This window comes from Notamacropus eugenii, chromosome 5, assembly GCF_028372415.1.
Source record: "Notamacropus eugenii isolate mMacEug1 chromosome 5, mMacEug1.pri_v2, whole genome shotgun sequence".
NCBI lineage: Eukaryota > Metazoa > Chordata > Mammalia > Diprotodontia > Macropodidae > Notamacropus > Notamacropus eugenii.
In genome coordinates, this window is record NC_092876.1 from 347,155,606 (window position 1) to 347,176,145 (window position 20,540).

Below are 20,540 nucleotides of genomic sequence, written 5' to 3' on the forward strand. Positions count from 1 at the left end.
ACAAGACAGTCTATTTTTCCTGGAACTATTTTTCTGGAACTGCTTATTTTTTAGGGAACTCTGAAATTCATCCCCAAATCTAGGCTGTCTGTCATATTATGTTTGACTTTTCTTTCATGCTTTCTCATAAATTCCAAGATTGAGTTATCACCTCCTCTCAAGGTTCCCATCAACAAATAGTTCTTCAGAATTAGGAATAGATTAGCATCTCTACTTACTGCTTTCTCTACCTTCTAAAGAATAAAATTACTCTTAAGGCAGCCCAAGAATTTATCAGTTGCTTTGCCCATAGCAGAGAAAGACTATGCCAGCAGATATCTGGGTTAATGAAGTCCCCTATTCCTAATTTATCATAGGTCTATTCCAAGTTTTTAATTTTTTTCAAACACTTCATCTATTTCTCTGTGCTTCTATTTCTTCTCCTATCAGTTCTTATTCAAATGCTCACACCTATGTCCCACTGCCAACCCCTCCCTTGGTTAATGGATTTCCTCACATGAATATGTCTTAACGTATGATGTTACTCCATTATCACTTTCCATCTATTTGGTTTCTTTTTGTTTATTTTGAAGAATGAGTTTTATTTCTTTCATGTTTACATCAGTTATTTCTGAATAGAGATACATTCTCCCATCTGCCATCCCACCCCTCCTAGACCCAAATCCTCTCTAATGAAGAAAAGCCAGTTAAACAAAACAACTAATATGAAGACTAAGTCTGACAGTATTTACAATGTTTTGCCTGTAATCCTCGCATTTTTGCCAAGAGGAGGGAAATGTGTTTTATTATCTGTTCTCTAAAGACCAGGGTTGATCATTACAGTTGGGGTTTGGCTCTCTATTGGTATTTTTCACATTATTTGTTTTGTATGTTGTTCTGGTTCTGCTTACTTCACTCTGTGTCAAATTTTGCTGATCTCCTTGTGTTTCCTTGTTCCTTTTAAGTAAGATACACCTGTCCATACTAGAGATGGTCAGCATGCCCAGTTCTCTGTATAAAGGAATCCATAGGTTGGTGGTGTCACATGATAAATTATCTTCACCATGAACAGTTCTATGCTTTTTATTATTATCTTGGCTACTGACTAATGGATGTATATACTATTTTTTCCTAACTAGACTTATTCTGTTTTTAGTTGTTTCTCTCAGTGTGTCACCTGTTTTTGACCCACCTGTTATGACCCCAGTGTGTTGCCTGTTTTTGATTCCTGTTCCTGCCCATTCTCTAAACTTTAGCATTTTAGAATTCCCTCCCCATCACACAATTCTGACTTCTCTCAAAATATTTTGGACGTACCCTGTTTCTCAGAGCTAAGGCCCAGAAAACAGGCTGGGCCCTGAGCTTGGCATAACAATAATCCTTTGAGCTCTAGAATGACTATGTTCTCTAGCAAAGTGTATTGCTTGGACCACAACCTGGTGTTCACTGATTGATTTAACTCCCCCTTTTCCCGTTTATTAAGCACCTAAAACATGTTAAGTACTGTGTTAAGAGCTGAGACTACAAAGAAATGAAAAGAAATCAATTCCTGCTCTTGAGGACATCACAGTCTAATGGAGGAGACTACTAGGTACAAACAAGATATATGCAGGGTAAATTGAGATAATCAACGTAAAGAAAGGAAAACTTTCTTGTAGAAGGTGAGATTTTAGCTGAGACTTAGAGGAAGTCAGGAAAGACAGAAGGTGGAGATGATGAGAGAGTTCCAGGCATGGAGGATAGCCAGTGAAAATGTATGGAGTCTGGAATTGAAGAGTCTTAGACAAGGAACATTAAAGAGCCTGGTGTCACTGGTTAATGAATATGTGTATGTAGGAGGGAGCTGTAAGAAGACTGGAAAGGCAGGAGGAGGCCAAGCTATGAATGGTTTTGAGAGCCAGAAGATTTTCTATTTGATCTTGAAGGTGAGCTGCTAGATTTGATTGAATAAGAAGGTGACATGGTTAGACTGTATTTTAGTATATCACACAATCAATTCCAAACTTCTTAAGAAAGACTTTGAGAGCGTCCTTGTATCACTGCTTCTGACTACCATGTGAATGCTTGCCTTTCGTGAGTTCTCCATAAAATATTCTTTTAGGCAAGCGTTAGGTTTTGCATTAAAACAATGTGGCCAGCCCATTGGAGTTGCACTCTCTGAGGTAGAGTTTGAATGCTTAGCAATTTAGTTCGAATAAGGACCTGAGTGTCTGGTATTTTATTCTTCCAGGTGTTCTTTAGAATCTTCCTGAGACAATTCAAATGGAAGCAATTCAGTTTCCTGGCATGGCGCTGCTATACTGTCTAGGTTTCACAGCCATACAACAATAAGATCGGCACAACAGCTCAGTAGACCTTCAGTTTGGTAGTCTGTCTAATACCTCTTCTCTCCCATACTTTCTTTTGGAGCCTCCCAAACGCTGAGCTAGCTCTGGCAATGCATGTGTCAACCCCATTATCAATGTGTACATCCCTGGAAAGTACACTGCCAAGGTAAGTGAACGTTTTCATAACATTCAGAATTTCTCCATTTGCTGTAACTAATGTTTCCACATACGAATGGTATGGTGGTGACTGATGGAGCACTTGTGTTTTCTTGGTGTTAATTGTTAGGCCAAAATTAGCACAAGCAGCAGAGAATTGATCCATACTTTGTTGCATCTCAGCTACAGAGGCTGCATTGAGTGCACAATCATCTGCAAACAGAAAATCATGCACCAACACTCCCTTCACTTTGGTCTTGGCTTGTAACCTTTTTAAGTTGAAGAATTTATCATCAGTTCAGTAGCTGACCTTGCTGCCATGTTTATTCTCATTGAAAACATTTGACAACATGGCTGAACATGTCATGCTAAAAAGCATAGGAGCAAGCACACAGCCTTGTTTCACTCCATATCCAGGTGATTGGGAAGGCACAAGAGCACTGTCCATTATATAGAACCCAGGAAAGCATGCCATCATGAAATTGGCATACAATATTGATGAACTTCTCTGGGCAACCAAATTTTGACATAATTTTCCATAAGCCCTCACAACTAACAGTGTCAAAAGCCTTGGCCAGATCTACAAATATTGTGTACTCTGTTCTACTCCTGGCATTTCTCCTGGAGTTGTTGCTCAGCAAACACTGACTGTTCCTTGACCCTTTCTGAAGCCACACTGGCTCTCAGGTAGATGACCATCTTCCAGGTAAAAGATCAGTCTATTAAGGAGGACTCTGGCAAGAATCTTGCCAGCAATGACTAAGAGAGAAACTCCTCTGTGATTTTCACAGGACAATCTATTTCCTTTACCTTTATAGAGATGGATAGTGGAGGCTTCCTTGAACCCTTGGGGAATAACCTCCTCCTGCCATCTAACCTGAAAAATTTCAGTCAGCTTTTGTATGAGCAATGGACCCCCTACTTTGTAAATCTCAGCTGGAATAGAATCAGCACCAGGTGCTTTGCCACATAAAAGGAGTCTAATGGCATAAATACCTCTTTTTCAGTTGGAACTTCAGTTAGGGAGTGATTGACTTCAATGTGAGGTAAATGGTCAGTGACCTTTGATTGATTGATGGTGGCCTGTTGAGAACACTATGGAAGTGTTCAGCCCATTTCTCTAAGATCATGTCCTTATCATTAATCAGTGTGGCTCCATCAGCACTGAGTAGTTGAAATGCAGGATAAGTCTTTGGCCCATAAATAGTCTTTAGGGCATCTGTAGCACCAATGTGATATTCATAGCACCTATGGGTGGTTATGAATATGCTGGCATAATTCTGAATTGCAAAACTTAACAGACTCTCCACATGGAAGACAAAACTAGAACATTTATTTAAATGCCGGAAAGCTGAATCCGAACACCAGAAAGCCAAATCCATCATAGCAACAAAGAAATTTGGCTCCAAGATCTTTTGTATCCATTACATAGGTTAATGGGAGTATAGGGTGTCAACAGAACTTTACAGCAATATAACAGGGATAGCAAATAAGCACATAAAATAATATCTCGGGGTGGGACTTGAACACAAGCATCATCATTCCCCACTCGAACGAATGGGGCTCAAAATCTTGGGGTAAGGGGTGAACGTCTTTTCTTCCATAGCTACTTCTTGCTGAAATTGGACATAGAGCTGTCCCTGCCCCAAGGGGCCCCATTTGAGGGGTCACTTATTTAGCTGGCATCTGGAGCTTGGTTAACGCCAGGTCCAGGGGTAACACATCGCAGTCATGGACAGGGCTTGACATCTGGCTTAAATGATCAGGCATCTGCAAGTGGAGGGTACTAAGCCTGCAGGAAACAAAGCTAGCAAACAAGTTTAACAGACAACAAACAAACAAACAAAAAGGACAGTAACAGGGTAGATGAAGAGTCAGCCATGCTTCTGGAGTCCATGAAGCCAATATCATAGTTGTCCGCTGTTTTCTAATGTGCAGATTTGGAGTCATCATTCTGGCTAGATATGTACTTTCTTTAATCTGATCTGGGGCCTGGCCAATTTCTTGTTCTCCCTTTAGGTGTGATGAACTTGGATACAATGTTTCAAGAGGATCTGTAGGGGCAGTTCTTACTTCCCTATTCCATCTAATATTAAGCCCCTTTTCTTAGTATATTTTATATAGTTCATTAGTTGGAATACCATCTATTCTTTCAAAATCTACCCCTGCTCTCAATTAGAGCTGTAAGCACTTCTTTCTTTGTCAGTCTATTCAGACTTTGAATCCTCTGGCTATTTACTCTTCTCTTTAGAGGAAATTTATCTTTCCCCCATTCCCCTAAGTTACTTAACTGAAATATTATCCAGCACCTCTGAAAGAGAGTGCCCTATTTCCCCAATTAATAGAGTCAGAATTAGGTGCTTGTAAGCAGGAGGAGCAGTCTTCACTATGATTTTTCTATAAGAAACTTCTGAGGGGGTACTATGATAAGCCTTGGCGTCTCCCATCATTGTTGCTATCGTCATTACCTCCTCCTTTAACTTTTTCATATAGTCTCTAAGCAAATACCAGCAAATATCTCCATTAGGCCACATAGAGTTGGTAGGATGCCTGTTGCATCCGTCTGCCACATCATTACCTCCTTGCATATGGTAATCCCTAAAAGCCTGCTATACAAAAGGATTCTGACTAATACCGATAAATTTCAAGCAAACTACATTATCTATTGATATTCCTTTGGCACTTTCATCACTGATTCTCATCATCGAAGACACTAATGATCCTTTGGGTGAATCAACTTAATATATCAGTGACCTCCTGCTGAGTAAAATCCTCAATTACTTCCCTAAACACTGTGTGACCTCCCCTGGTTCTCCTGCTTTCTTCTTAGTATTGGGCAACTGTCTGCACTTGTAAGAGCCTCCTCACCTATTTTTATTTCATTTTCTTCCCACACATCTTCCTCTCAGGTGCCTGGGCCCCAGTTGGGCCCAGCTTGTGCAAATTCCTTTTGTTAATTTTTCACTTATTTTTGAGAGCTAAATGAATTAGCAGCATATTCTTCTACTACCTGAGACCCTTTAGCTTGTTCTTCTAAAGGAGAGCCTGAATGCTGTGACACAAAAAGATTCCCATGCAAACCAGCCAGCTCCTTTTCTATCTGTCCTTTCTCTTCCAGGAGTTTGTCTTTGCTTTTACACATAAGGTGATAACTTGTTAGGAAGGCCCAACACCTCTTACACACCCTTGGTAGTTCTATCCCTTATTCTTTTGGTATTCCTTGCAAACATCTTTCCAAATCTCTAGGTTCTCCCTTCTGTAGCCTTGATTCCCAGTTTTCATAGAGCCCTGTGCTTTTAGCCCATTCTCTTGCTAGGGAGGAATAAGGTAAATCCTCCCATCCTGAAATATCTGTTTCTCTCTCTAAAGTCCTTCTGCCTCCAGTAGAGGTCTGATACTTTGTAATCCCATCCTCACCACCAATTGTAGTGCCAATGCAGTGTTCACAGCACTTAGGTGGCTATGAATATGCCAGAGTAATTCTGAATTGCAAAATATGACAGACTCTCCACATGGAACACAGAACCAAAACGTTTATTTAAACACCAGAAAGTCAAATCCCAACACCAGAAAGTCAAAGTCCATCATAGCAACAAAGAAATCTATATACAATAACAATACAGGGGGCACCACTATCCCCAAGCCTTCCCCCTGTTGGGACCTTCCGACAAATGAACACTCACAGCTTGCTGCCTTCTCCTCTCTTTCCCTCGACTCTGACAGCTGTGACCAACTTCCTGTCAGCTCTGCTCCACGCATTCAGCAAGCTCCTCCCACCACAGACTCATGAGACTCAGACTTTCATGTGACTCAGGTAGATCACATGGGCTTATTAATTTATGGGAACGATTTTACCTTTATGCAAAAACACATTAACAATACAGCATCATATAAGTACTTTGTATTGTTACTATCAGCATAAAACTGAATCTTATTTAGCTTCTTACTGAGCCCAGAATCCTGCATCTCTCTAAGATTTGCTTGTACTTTTGTTGGAATTAAATGCTTCCTTCTTAGAGATGTATGAATTACTGGTAAATGATGAACTTTTTACCTACTGGTAAACCCTGTGGAGTTCTCATTTTTCACTTAGTTTCTGAATTTCCCCATCATTTTCATCAAACCTTCTTGATGTTTGGGTAAACAGACAATTTTTAGGGTACCTTTTTTAGCCCCTTTCCTCACACCAGGAGGTGAGCAGTGCAGTCCTTAAAAAGCTGCTCAGACACCCAGGAGGCTGTCAAATTCCACTCCAGTGAGAAGATGACCCTGTGGCTTGGGTTACCTGTGTGCAGGATCAGCTCCCAGTGACTACAGCTCCCAGTGTATCCATGCCTGCTGCTTTGTCACTTGCCTGTTGCCACAGGACTTTGAGATAAGTAAAAATGGTATGGATGATATCTTTTGATTCATGCATAAGTTGGATTTAAGTGAGGCAGAGTTGCACAAAGTCTCACTCTGTCCTCCATGGTCATCACAGTCCAGTGACAGGACAGAATCAAGACAACTGGTGATGACTCAAGATGCAGTGGAAGACCTTGGCATCTTCGATGTCTAACCAAGCTCTCAGCACTTTATGGCACCTGCTTCAGCTGCCTTCATGGCAGATTGGAACAGATTGTTCTCATCCTCCCATTCCACCAGGGGAAGTCTACACATGTTTGAGGTAAGTACCCCACCCCTAACTCATCAGTGGGTTTGAGATCCCTTGGTTACCCTCAATCCAGTTTAGCCTGTCTGCTGAAATGGTTTACCAGCGTGAGGTCACTGCACATGCTGAAGCTTCTTGGAGCCAGGTGAGAGTTGGATGGAACAGGTGGACAACAAAGATGGGAAGCAGCACTGAAAAGGGCTCAGCAGCCTTCACATTAGAGGTGCTAGTCTTCTCTGAACACACCCTCCACCCCCACGGTGGTGACAGTATCAGAGGAAAGAAGAGGCATATACATGGTGTCCCAGAAGTCTTAGCCCAAAACTTTTGAGCCAGTCTGTATGAAAGAGGTTATGAAAGTAGAGTAAGCAGAAATTACAACAAATTGGATATGGTGGGGGTGGGGGTAACACAATTGGGGGTGATCCTGAGATTGCGTATCTGACTGGGAAGATGGAGGTGGCCTCAACAGTAATGGAGAAGTTAGGAAGTGGGAGGGCTTGAGTCAAAAATGAGGACGTTAAGTTTTGAACATACTGAATTGGACATATGATTTTGGGATATCTATTTTCAGATATCCAATGAGTAGTTGGACATGCAAGTCTGGAGGTTAGAAGAGAAGTTAATAAATTGTTGTTTATGAGAGATACAGAAATCCCTGTGATTCATAGTCTCTGCATTGGAGATGGGATGGGGTAAGACCTTTTACAAAACATTGTATCCTGGGCTACCTTTTCTAGTACTACATGATCGTTTTTTCATGTTGCCATGAAACAGGAGAAGTCATTGGACATTTTATTCCTTCCTCACAGATGCTTGCATACTTCAGCAACCACCTTTCCTTTGAAATTGACATTTTTCTTTAACCACCAGGTGATGGTGACAAGCATTCACTAGGGAATGCCATGCTCACTGGGCAGAAATGCTAAATAAGTGCCCTGTACTCCCTGGTTACAAGACTCTATCCCTTAGTTCTGCCTCTCTTCAAGTTGGCTTGTTACCAAGAGATGTGGGGATTTGTCCATCTACCCAGTCAAAATTAACCATCATAAAATCCCACTTCCTTTTGAAATGCCTGTATTTCATTTAGTTCTAGTGCAATGGAGTTAGTTCTCCACAGAAGCAGACATACATTCCTGAATGATGGTTTTTTTCTCAGCATATCAGTAAGAAAATTATTAGTACAAAGAACAAATAACAACAAGAACAGAATGCCTAAATAAAACAATAGACACCTGCTAAGTGGCCTTGAGCGAACTGCTCTTTTTAAACTCCCTCTAGACATAGGGTCAATCTGGATCCAAAAATTCTAGGGCATGAACATGAAGGAGATATCAAGATAGTATACATACCTCATAGTGCTGAAAAAAACTGAAACAGCTTTGATGCCGTAGAAGCAATCTGTATGGCAAAGGAATATTTTTAGTGTCTAATAAAGTGAGAGAGAGAGAAAAACAGGTAAGCATTTTTTCACCATGAAAGGTGATGAAGGCAAAGATTCAAAATCTTAGTGATTGAAGATTAATGGAAAAGGTGCTAAATTATGTTAGGTGCTTAGTTCTTTTTAAGTATTTCAGTTATTTCAATAGAGGGTTATATTTTTATGAAAAAAGGAAGGATAAGGAAAATTCAGTTATCTCTATCTCACTTATATACATGCTTTACATGTGTTATTTGATCCTCAGAACAACCCTATGAGATGGAAGCTATTATTATCCATAGATGAAGAAACTGAGGCAGACAAAGGTTTATTGACTTTGACTAGAGTCACATAGCTAGTAAGTATTTGAGGGAGGATTCAAACTCAGGTCATCCTGACTCCAAGTCTAGTTTATGCTGTCTTAATTTACCAGTTGCACAAAGCCTTCTCCAATAATTTCGGGAAGCACTGATCACTCCCCTTCCTAATTACTCATTTCTTTTATTACCTGAAAAGTACAGAAAATAGTATTCAGTTTCACACTTTATCATATACCCTAATGCATTGTTGAGCTGATATTGTTTGAAAATGAGTTCACATACATCAGTTTTTTATTGGCTCACCTTAAATTGCCAAAACTTTAATGCAGTCACTTGGAATGAACATATCTGTGTATTGAATAATACATTTCTTAAAATGTATTATTCCTATGCCTTTGTAAACAGTGGGGAACTGAATCATTTTCCAATAAACTGTTAGGAAAATTGGATGGCAGTTTGGAGAAAAATAAATTTAAGCCTATGTCTCTCAGCATATACTACAACAAATACCAGTTAGAGATAAGAATTATATGTATATGTGCATATACATATTTAAAGTTTAAAAAAATGAGGCAGTACACTTGTCCCAAATATGAAGGGAAGAGAAATTATTAACTATCAAGGCAGTGGAGGAAGTGAGTAGGGATGATATTAATAGGTTTCATTATACCAAAAAAAAAAATTATAATGAAAAACAATAAAACCAAGATAAAAAGAAAAGCATCAGTTTGGGGAAAAAAATTTAATGATGACTCAGATTAAAGCTTGACATTGACAATTTACTGACAATAATTTCCACAATATTAACTGGCATAGTTAAACTTTCTGCCAGCGTCCTTTACAAGGATTGTTAGAAATATTCCTTCCATGGACATGTGCTTCTCTCACACATGTTGTAAGAGTTTCATGAACTTGGAATTTTTTAGCTTTGACAAAAGTTGATGGCTCATACTCTTATAGATTCTTCTTTGCAAATAGAAAAATTAACCTTACAGAATGAATATCTACATTGATCACATTGGGGAAAATATTGAGCTTAAAGACAAGTATGCAGAACATTGTCCAGAATGGGAATGAGCAGAATTAGAGTACTTAATTTTTAAAATTGCTAATAAGAACCCCCACACCCACATTCAGGCAGAGAGGACATATTCAGAAGGGGTCAAGGTTCATGAAAGAGAGAAAAAACAAACAGGTACAATACTGGAGGCAGAAGTGGTAGCTGCAACTTCCAGGATAGATATCTCCAGGATGACAGGACAGAATGGAAACACTTTTCTGCGTATTTGTTGGACCTTTCTTGTTGGGGTGAATTGAAGTTCAGGGTCAGGCAAAAAAAGTGGGATAAGGGTCTTGGAGCTTGTCAGCCTTCAAAAAGAGTGAGAACACTTAGAGAGAGAGTGATCAAATATGCACCTTTTTCTTAGAAAGTACAAGTCCAGTTAATCCAGTTGCACACTGGTTTTTAAGGAGAGAGAAAAACAGAGTCTCAACCCATTTCTCTACAAAACAAGAAGCAGCAAAGAAGTGAAGGAAGGCTAGAAGCAAAAGAAAAAAAACTCTTTAGTATTGATCTATACACAGACATGTAAATATACACATATATGCATATATTAGTAGTATTTGTTTTGACACAAGATACTCCCCAACAACTACCCAAACTCCAGCTATACATATGAATATTATAATACATAATATTATCTGACATACAATTATATAATATCTCTATACATTATGCTATAAATATAAGGCCTATACTTTAATATCACAATAGTGTAATTGTATAATATGCATACATATATTTTATGATATATAATATATATACACATAAATATGTACATGGATATATACACATTTAGTGATGTGTTTTATTTCGATATCATTGACACTGCCCAACAAATACCCAATATATGTATGTATATTACATTTATACATTATACATATATATATATATTTTCAGATTGTAGCACATGTAGAACTCATTGGTACTTTTTATTTTCCCAAAATAAGAATATATTAGAAGTGTTGTTTATTTTATCTTATTTTTCTGTTTCAATTTGTCCTTGAGAGCATTTGTTTCTTTTCTGCATTCTTAACAAGTGAGAGAGCTGCACAGAAGGTCATTATAGAGCAACTAGGTATATTTCTCAAGGACTAGAAGTGCTTTCTGTGGAGGGGTAACATTTTATGGAATATTCTCCGTCAGATTGCAGTCTGGGAATTCCAGACCAACTTTACCTAATATTGCTGGATCAAGTTTCTTTTAATCTCACTTTGATAATGGGTAGAATTTGATCTTATAAATTGTTCATTCTTGAAGTTTTCATATTATGCAAGTACAAAAGTAGAAGCTGTCTCAAGTAGGTGGGAATTGTTGCCTCCTGGTTGAAATTCAAAGGAAGAAAACAATGTAGTCCTCAAAGAAGTACTGCCCCAATAGGCTGCTTCTCTAATCCTTAGCTGTCACTGAGAAACATTATTGTGGCTTCATTAGAATTTTCAAAAAACTTCAGTAAGCAGCTTGTGAATATCAGTCTTCAATGGACAAATGGTCAAAAAATATGAACAAGTACTTAAAAAAGAGAAAATGTGAATATGAGAAAATTAATAATTTTAACATGTGATATACCCTTTTCTGACAAAACTCCCATTTTTTGTTGTTGTTTAGTCATGTCTGACTCTTCATGACCACATTTGGGGTTTTCCTTGGCAAAGATACTGAAGTGGTTTGCCATTTCCTTCTCCAGCTCGATTTTACAGATGAGGAAGCTGAGGTGAATATGATTAAGTGATTTGCCCAAGGTCACACAGCTGATAAGTGTCTAAGGCTATATTTGAACTCAGAAAAATGAGCCTTCTTGACTCCAGGCCCTGTACTCTACTGCACCACCTATCTGTCCTTCCTCAACTTTTAGCCTGGCTAAAATAGAGATGTCTCCCAGCCTCAGCTGGCTGAAGAATGTAATTTGTTCCATATGCTATGGCATTTGCCTGGTCAGGACCCTTACTTTTGTTTACCCCAGCATTATCTAAGGGGAGGGCAGTGGGATGACTCAAGTCCTTGCTTTTCCTAATCAAAGTTTGAGGTGACCTGGTTAAAAAAAAAAGAGATTAAGTCAGTTAAAAACTTGATAGGGATGGCTTGTTTTTCTAACCAAGACTGCAAGAGGCAGCTATCTCTCATGGAACAACTGGCATTCTTTGAGTATCAGAGAGGAGTGGTATAAACCACACTTGAAGGCCAATCCACCCTCCCATCAGGATTGCCTTTGTTTGTCAGGAAAGTTGCAATGATATACTTACTGTCAGAAGGAAGACACTTGGATTTAAAGAATCATGACATGCTCACTTGGGGTCTTTGGTCACCCTGAGAGACCAATGACCTCAATTTATTGGTTATTGCTAGCATAACTAAAAAAATCAATCATACTGGGATTTTGTGTCTTGAAATTTCATCTGCCGCAAATGGCAAAATAAACGTAAAAATGTATCACCTCACTGATAACTATAGAAATGCAAGCTAAAACATATATAACATACCCCCTCACACTTGTCAGTTTGGTAAAAATAAATACAAATAATAAAATTCAATTTTGGAAGTGCTGTGAACTAATAGGCAGAGTCATAGCAAGGCATTTGTGTGCCTAAGCAAGATATCAATCATATTCGTTCTGTTTACTAGAGGCTTTGAGCCTTTGCCACAACTAACACTCATGACTTGCTATTACAAAATAGATACCAATATTCTATAGGGATCAGACTTTTCTAGCATTAAAAGACAGTGTGCTGTGTTATAGGTAGCTGCCTACGCCTAGTTCTGTTTTTAGAAATAGGCTCACATATACACTTCTGTTACTTTTACTCATTGGGTTTTAGGAAAACCTGTTTTCTGAGAAGTTATCAATGGGTTTCCATCTGCATCATTTGAGAGAGTACCCACACATCAAGTAAACCAGAGATTATCAAAATGTCAACACAAACATGAGCCTCACCACTGCATAGTGTGATGGGTGAAATCTGAGAAAACAGGGGAAACAAAGGTTTGACCTTCCAAGTATATCAGTTTATTAAACAATGCATACCAATTGCATATCAAATTGGGACCAGGCTTCCTCACCTTGACATTGGACCCTAAATACAGAGGGAGATTGCTTTCTATGCATGAAAAGAAAACAATTAACAGGATATAAACCAGTATAAAAGTTTGGGTCAGTCTGATTCTAATTGAAGGAAAGATTAGGGGCTTTCCAAGTTGGAGGAGAGGGGTAAGTGAACAGGAGTTATTCTCTGAAATCAGAAAAAGGTATCTTATTCTCTCTCCCCAGGTGTCTGTATTTAATCAAAGGAACAAAGAAAAAGTAACTGAGTGACCAACATAGGGCTAGTTTTCAGATAAGATATATGGGTTGCTTGAGGTATAGAATTGTGAGAAAACTTGATCAATCTTCGGATGTGACTGGGTTTCCGGTCAGTATAACCCAGGTCCTTAGTTAAAGGTGTCTAAGACCAGTAGTCCAAGTTACCAGTCATGCAAGGTTAGGTTCAACTAATGTAGTAATTTTTTTTCCTCACAATTCCCATAATTAAATGGAAACGGAACTGAGGTAGATCCAAAATTTAAGTCCCAAGATGGAGTCAATGTGGTTAACTCAATTCCCACAAAGCCACCATTGGAATACTCATTCACAGAGTGTGTGTGTGTGTGTGTGTGTGTGTGTGTGTGTGTGTGTGTGTGTGTGTGTATTTGCTGCCTCTACTTCCTGGTCAGTTTCTTCTCAAGACTTCTGACCAACCATTCTACTGTTACCAAATCCAATTTAATTTTTATTCTCCTTGCCCTTTCTGAAGCATTTAACATCACTGATAATGTCTTTTTTTTTTAATATATTCATTTTCATTGCCTTCTATAATCTATACTCTCAGAGTTTCTCTCCCATCTGTCTGACCATTTCTTTTAACTTTCCTGGTTCCTGATTTTTTTTCCTATTCCTTTAATGTGGGTGTGCCCTAGAGATTCGCCCTTGAGTCTCATCCTCATCTCTCTTGGAAATCTCATTCATTCCATTGGCTTGAATTATGATTTCTGTGCAGATAATTCTTGCTTTTAAATCTCCACCTTTGACTTTATATTTTAGATTCAGCCTTGCATCTACACATACCTGATGAATATCTTCACCCAAGACCTCTACTGGCACCTCCAACATAACATGTCATCTTCCTCTCCAAATCTCTGTGATCTCTTTCTCCTTAACCTTTCTAATTCTGTTGGTATCACCACTATATTTCCAATTCACCAAGACACAAAAACTTAAAGCCATTTTTGACTATCCCTCTGTTTTACTCTCTGGTTGCAATTAGTTGCCAAGTCCTCTTAAGTTTATCTCTTCAATATCTCTCTGGTTTCTTTCCATTATCTCTGCAACAAACAGTTTAACACCTCATCAGCTTTAACCTAGACTATTGAAATCACGTCTAATCTGCTTTTAGTCTGTCTCCTTTCCAATCTAGCCTTCCCAGGGTTGCCAGAGTAATCTTACTAAATGTGACTGGGCTGATCACATCACCCTCTGTTCAAAAATCTTTAGTGGCTCCCCATTACCTATCAAATTTTAAACCCTTTATCATGGCATTCAAAGTCCTCCATAATTTGATTTAAACCCATCGTTTGATTCTTCTGCCATAACTTTCTGTTTTATATCCTACATACCAGTCAATCTGGACTATTAATCCCATTCACGTATTGTCATCTTTAGTCTGCCATTGCTAATACTCTCCCCCATTTCTGCAACAGACTCTCTATCTCTACTTGTTAAAATCCCTCCCTTTCTTCAATATCCTGTTCTCATGCTTCTCTCTCAATAATTACTGATCTGATATACTGTATTAGAGTGTAAGTTATTTAAGGGCAGAATCTGTATTTTATTTTGTATCTGTATCTCTGATACTAGCTATGGAAAAGTCACTTAACCTCATAGACCATCAGTTTCGCCATCTGTTAAATGGAAATAAAAATAGCACCTTCAGGTTGACAAAGGACTTTACATTTGTTATCGCTTTTAATTTGAATTTAGTTTAAATTTAAATCTAGCTTTTTTTATCAGGATCAAATGAAAAAGTATACATATAGCACTTCATAAACCTGGAAGGTTTATAAATGTCAGCTATTTATTATTTCATTTTTGTATCCATGGTATTAAGAATGGTATTTTGCACATAGTATGTGATTAATAACTTTGTTGATTTGCAAATAAGGAGGGTCCTTATTATCCTGGTCCTCTGAGCAAGCCATTTGTGGGGTTAGCAATGTCTCTTAGTAGTAGCATAACTCAAGTGAACCAAGTCAAGTGGCCAGGTCTGGTCTTCAGTATCAGGATGTGCCTGTCACCAGAAAGGCAGTCCAGTGGATAGAGTCCTAGACAGAGACAGGGAGACCTGAGTTTGAATTCTGCTTCAGACACTTATTAGTTGTGTGACCTTGGCCAAATCATTTAAACTCTCTCAGTCTTAGTTTCCTCATCTGTAAAATGGGGCCAACTACAACTAGTGGGGCAGCCACGCCACGGGGAACATTGTGAAGCTTAAATGAGATAATATGCATAAAGTGCTTTACAACCTTGAAATTTCATATAAATAGTAGGGGATAAGAGAGCTGATCTTGGAGACAGAAAGATCAAGTCCTAACTCAGCACATACCGTGTTACCCCAGGGCAAGTCACTCCAATTTTCAGTACTCTAGGTAACTCTAAGGCTATAAATTGCAGAGGGAACTAGTACACACATTGATAAAGGGAGTTTCCTCATTCAGGAGTTCTCTATGTCAGTGAAATTATAGGTACAGTCCCTATCCTTAGTCAGTGTGTAGGCTACTGTCTTGACAAAGAGGATGAGGTGACCAGTTTATGAAAACATGTTTAGGTTATGTGACTCCTGTTGTTTCTCCTTTCCTGTTCTACACCTGTATATGTTCCATTCTGGTTGGTGTGTGTTTAGTGATTGGCTCTCTTATTTTTGTGTAACTTCCATTGAACACTAGCAGTTATATTCAGTTTCAACAGGGAACAATACCTTGGAGTTTCTGAATAGCTGAAAAGGTAAATAAATAATCAGTGCTTATTAAAATGGATGGCACTACGTATTCTTCCTGCTACTTCCTATACCATGGTGTAGCAGGAAGAATGCTGGACTAGGAATCCATTCTAACCGTCTTTAAAAGCAAAGTTGTGCCAAATGCCAATCATTTGTGTCCGGGAACATGTTAGCAAAGTAATGGAAGCTATACTTCATACAGTGGTCCAGGATCTGTCTCATAGGTTAGGGATGACAGTGAAGCATCGCCATGAAATTTCGCCTGTTTCACTAGGGCTTTCTTAAGGCAAAGAGTTCTGCACACAGAATGCAGTATTGTAGGTACAGCCAAAACACAGTTTGTACAAGGCAGGATCCAGGACTGAGCAACTGCCCCTCTCTCTCCTTCAGGGATTTAATTCCCAGAAGAATTCTAGCCCTCAGAGAAGCAGTTAAAAACTAGGGTAAAAGCAACAGTCACCATAGGTGTGGCCCATCCGCCTTTAAAGATGCAAATTAAGCATGGAATCTCAAATGTTGCTGCACATGAGAAAGATGCAATTAGCTGCTGTAATAACTGTGCTCTTTGGGTCTCGCTTTGTTTCGCAGGGGCTTTAATTAAAGGCCTACTGATGTTGGAAAGTCACATTAATTATTCATCTCACAAACATTTACATAGAGTTCCCTATTCCCCTTCAATAAATTATCAACTTCACATCTCCATAATTTAATCAAAATTGCTAAAAATACACCATTTCAGGCCTCTATCCCTCCTCTCTCAGGCTTTATCCCTGCAAAATTGTTTGTTAGTGGGAAAGACTTCCCACTGTGACTGAGAAAGAAAGAAGAAAAGTCGGTCCCCTGACACTGTGTGGATGGTGTGGATATTTTTTCCCCCACTGTCACACTGGCTGGTAGAAAGCTGTGTTTTGCAAATGTCGATGATTCTGTGCAGAAGGGAGAGGGGGACTACAACATTGTGCTGTTATTAAAAGCCAACATGATGCTGGAGTGTATTAATAGAAACATGAAATGCAGGAATAAAGAAGCATTCCTCCCACTAGCCTTGGCACTATGGTTTCAAGGTTTGAACCATTGAGCACAACTGAAGCCAGGCAAAGGTCAAGGGACAGAAGGTGCAGATAAAATACAGGGAGACAGGAGCAAGATAGCCAGTCTCACATACCATTTCATGTCATGTAAAGTATGGCTTATGGAGAAGGCGGATGGAAACTAACCAGGAAGTCAGATGTGAAGACTGCAGTAGATTGGGAATCAGTAGTGCAACAGAAAGTCAGGTCAATAAGCATTTATTAATTGACTACTGTATGCCTGGTACTACACCAAATGCTGGGGATACAAAGAAAGGCAAAAACAGTGCTCACAGGCTAATGGGAGAGGTAGCATGCAAAATAGTATGTATGAGCAAGATATAGATAAGGTCAGTTGGAGATGATCATAGATAGAAGGCACTAGAATTAAGGAGAAAAGTTTTTTTTGCAGTAGGTGGGATTTTAACTGAGACTTGAAGGAAGCTTGAATGTGGATCAGGGAGGAGAAAGTTCCAGGCATGAGGGGCAGCCAATAAAAATGTGTGGAGTTGAGGGATGGAGTATCATGTGTAAGGAGCAGCAGTCCAGGGTCACTGGATTATAGGGTACATAGAGGGGAATAAGGTACAAGAAAACTGGAAAGACAAAAAGGGACCAGGTTACGAAAGGCTTTAAAAACCAAACAGATCACTTTATTCTTGATTCTGGAGGACATTAAGAAAAACTATGATGGACTCAGTATCAGAAGATCTGAATGAGTGTGGACAACTTTCTCATCCCATCCCTTTTTTTCCACTCACATGACCACTACCCTTGTTCTGATCATCATCAAGTCTCAACAGAGCTATTGTAATAGACTTTTATTGTTCTCTCTGCATCCACACTCTTTTCCCCTTCCAATCCATCCTCTACACAGCTGCCAAATTAATCTCCCTAAAACTCAAGTCTGAACTTTTAATGCCTCTCCTCAAAAGTTTTCAGTGGCTCCCTATTGCCCATGGGAGAACTAAAGGGCTCCATAATCTGGCTCTCAGCTACCTCCCTTTCCAGACTTATTTCATATTTTTCCCCTTTGTGCATATTACATTCCAGTCAGAATAGCCTATTAGCTGGTGTCTAACAGGGAGAGAAAACCAAGTCAAGAACACAAGCAATAATAATGAACTTTTATCATTAGGAATAATCTCCCATCTCCCTGCCTTTGCACAAGCTGTCCTCCATGCCTGTACGAACCTTCCTTGCTTTTTGCCTTTTAGGATCCGTAGCTTCTTTTAAAGCTCAGCAAATATGCCACCTCCTATGCTACTTTCCTGATCCTTCCAGTTATTAGTATTCTCTCTACCCTCAAATTATCTTGCCTTTACTTATCTGTATACATGCTATCCCCACCCTTCCCACCCCCACCTACAAATAGAAGGCAGTTTCTTTGAGATCTGTGACTGGTTTGTTTTTGTCTTTGAATCCTGAGCTCTCAGCCCAGAACTTTGTAGGGCAACAGAAGCTTAATAAATGTTTGTTGAATTGAATTGCATTCTGGTTCTGATCCTGTCTCACTATGACTGGGGGCAAGTCACTTAGACTTACTAAGGTTCAGTTTTCTCACCTGTAAAATAGGGATGATGTTACCTGTCTCAAGGTTACTATGGGAAAAATTGGAGTCATTATCTCTGTCAATAGCAACCACTGTGGTCCTGTTGTTCTGTAGATGTATCTGGAGGATGACAGCATGCTTATAATACAGTCTGTTCATCATCTCCCTAAAGGATTTGCTCATCTTCTTGACCTATACATGTCCATTAGATTGAAATAACCCATGAAATTCCCTTATTAGATTGTAAGCATCTTGAGGGAATGGACTTTCTTTTTAAAATTTGTATCCCCAGTGCTTAGCACAGTGCCTGGCATACAGGAGATGCTCAATAAATGCTTATTGACTATTATTCATTTGAATAACCAGCACCGGACACCTTTTTTTGCCTTTTGCCATAGCAGAGACCCCAGTGAATTTCAGAGGGGCTGCTGAGTGTCCATGAAGTCCAGCATACCATTGGTTTTAGAGAGCTATAAGATTTGTTCCTCCAGACTACATCCTAGGCTTCAATGTACCTTGAAGATTCCTGAGGCTACATGAAGGGGTTAGGTTTAGAGTAAGATAATTTGAGACCCATATTTATTTCAGAGAACCTGCTTTAGATATCTGAAGACAGAAGGCATTTCCATGTTTGCTAGACAGTCAAGGAATATAGAATTCTCCCTTCCAAGGCATGTTTCAGTCATGTCTGACTCTTTGTGACTCCATTTGGGGTTTTATTTGGCAAAGGTATCAGAACTATTTGCCATTTCTTCTCTAGTTCATTTTGCAGATTGGGAAACTGAGGCAAACAGGGTTAAGTGACTTGCTCAGAGTCACATAGTTAGTATGTGTCTGAGGTCAGATTTGAACTCAGGTCTTCCTAACTTCAGGCCCAGCATTCTGTACACTTTGCCACCTAGCTGCCAGTTCTTTTCAAATACCTCATTGTGATGTGAAAATGTCTGTGTCAAGTTTAACCAATTAGGAAAATATTTTGGGATCCACAGACTATACCTACTCTCTCAAGACAAGCCTAGTTATGTTTGGAAATCCCCATCATCAGGAGGTCAGCCCCTAGGGGGATGAATCCTTTGGCCATGATGACCCATAAATCAGTTAAAAACATGAAATGGGCATTCTGGGTATAAGGTATTTTCACGTCTCAGAATCTGAGTGTCTTGAGAAGACCTCTAGCAACAACTTTAACCTAGACTGCACTCATGTGGTAGACTCCAACTCAAAATAAACTATGGGTCTCCTATAGGCCTGAGTAATTTTTCCAGTTTCAGGGAGAATAGCTATTTGAGGGATATTGACAGTGGATTTTGGAAATTACCTTACAGAAGTCTGTCAGTGGAACTATGATTTTATCCACCCAGGTAGATTGGCTTTGTTGATAAAGATCTCCAGCCTGTCCACCCCTACCCCATGCCTATCTATGCCTTACCATCCCAAGAGTATTTTGGCAGCAGGGTGTCCCTATAGTTTGTAGATAGTTAGATAGCTTTTATTTACAAAGGACTTTTGATGTATAATAAACCCTTACAACAAATCTGTGAGGCATATAGTGTAGGTATTCTCATTTTACAGATGAGGAAACTGAGATTCATAAAGATTAAGTAACTTGCCCAGAGTCACTCAATCTTCTGATTCTAAGACCATGGGGTTCTTTCCACTCTACTATGCTTCATTTTTTGTCAGTCTATGCCTATTGGCAGGTGACAAATTTATTCAGTTCCTTTCACAAACATTGATTAATCCTCTTCTGTATGCAAGGAACTAATATTCATTCATTCATTCATTCATTATCTCTCTCTCTCTCTCTTTCTCTCTCTTTGTCTCTCTCTTCCTCTCCACTTACACACATATGTATACAGACAGGGCACTTCTATACTCCTGGCTGCAGGCTAAGCTCTTATGCTAGCTATAATTATGGGGCATTTGTTAATCAGTGGACTATTAGCATTGGAGAGGGGTATCTAGGTTGCACAGTGGAT

General features: G+C 39.2%; 1 long non-coding RNA gene across 1 annotated transcript; it reads right to left on the minus strand.

Moving 5' to 3' along the window:
* Nucleotides 1-5,978: 5,978 nt before the first annotated feature.
* LOC140506598 (uncharacterized) lies at nucleotides 5,979-10,357 on the minus strand. The gene is made up of 3 exons (XR_011967993.1): nucleotides 10,270-10,357; nucleotides 8,466-8,514; nucleotides 5,979-7,450 (listed from the first exon to the last, which is right to left on the minus strand). It is a non-coding gene; the product is annotated as an uncharacterized lncRNA (long non-coding RNA).
* Between the last annotated feature and the right edge of the window lie 10,183 nt (nucleotides 10,358-20,540).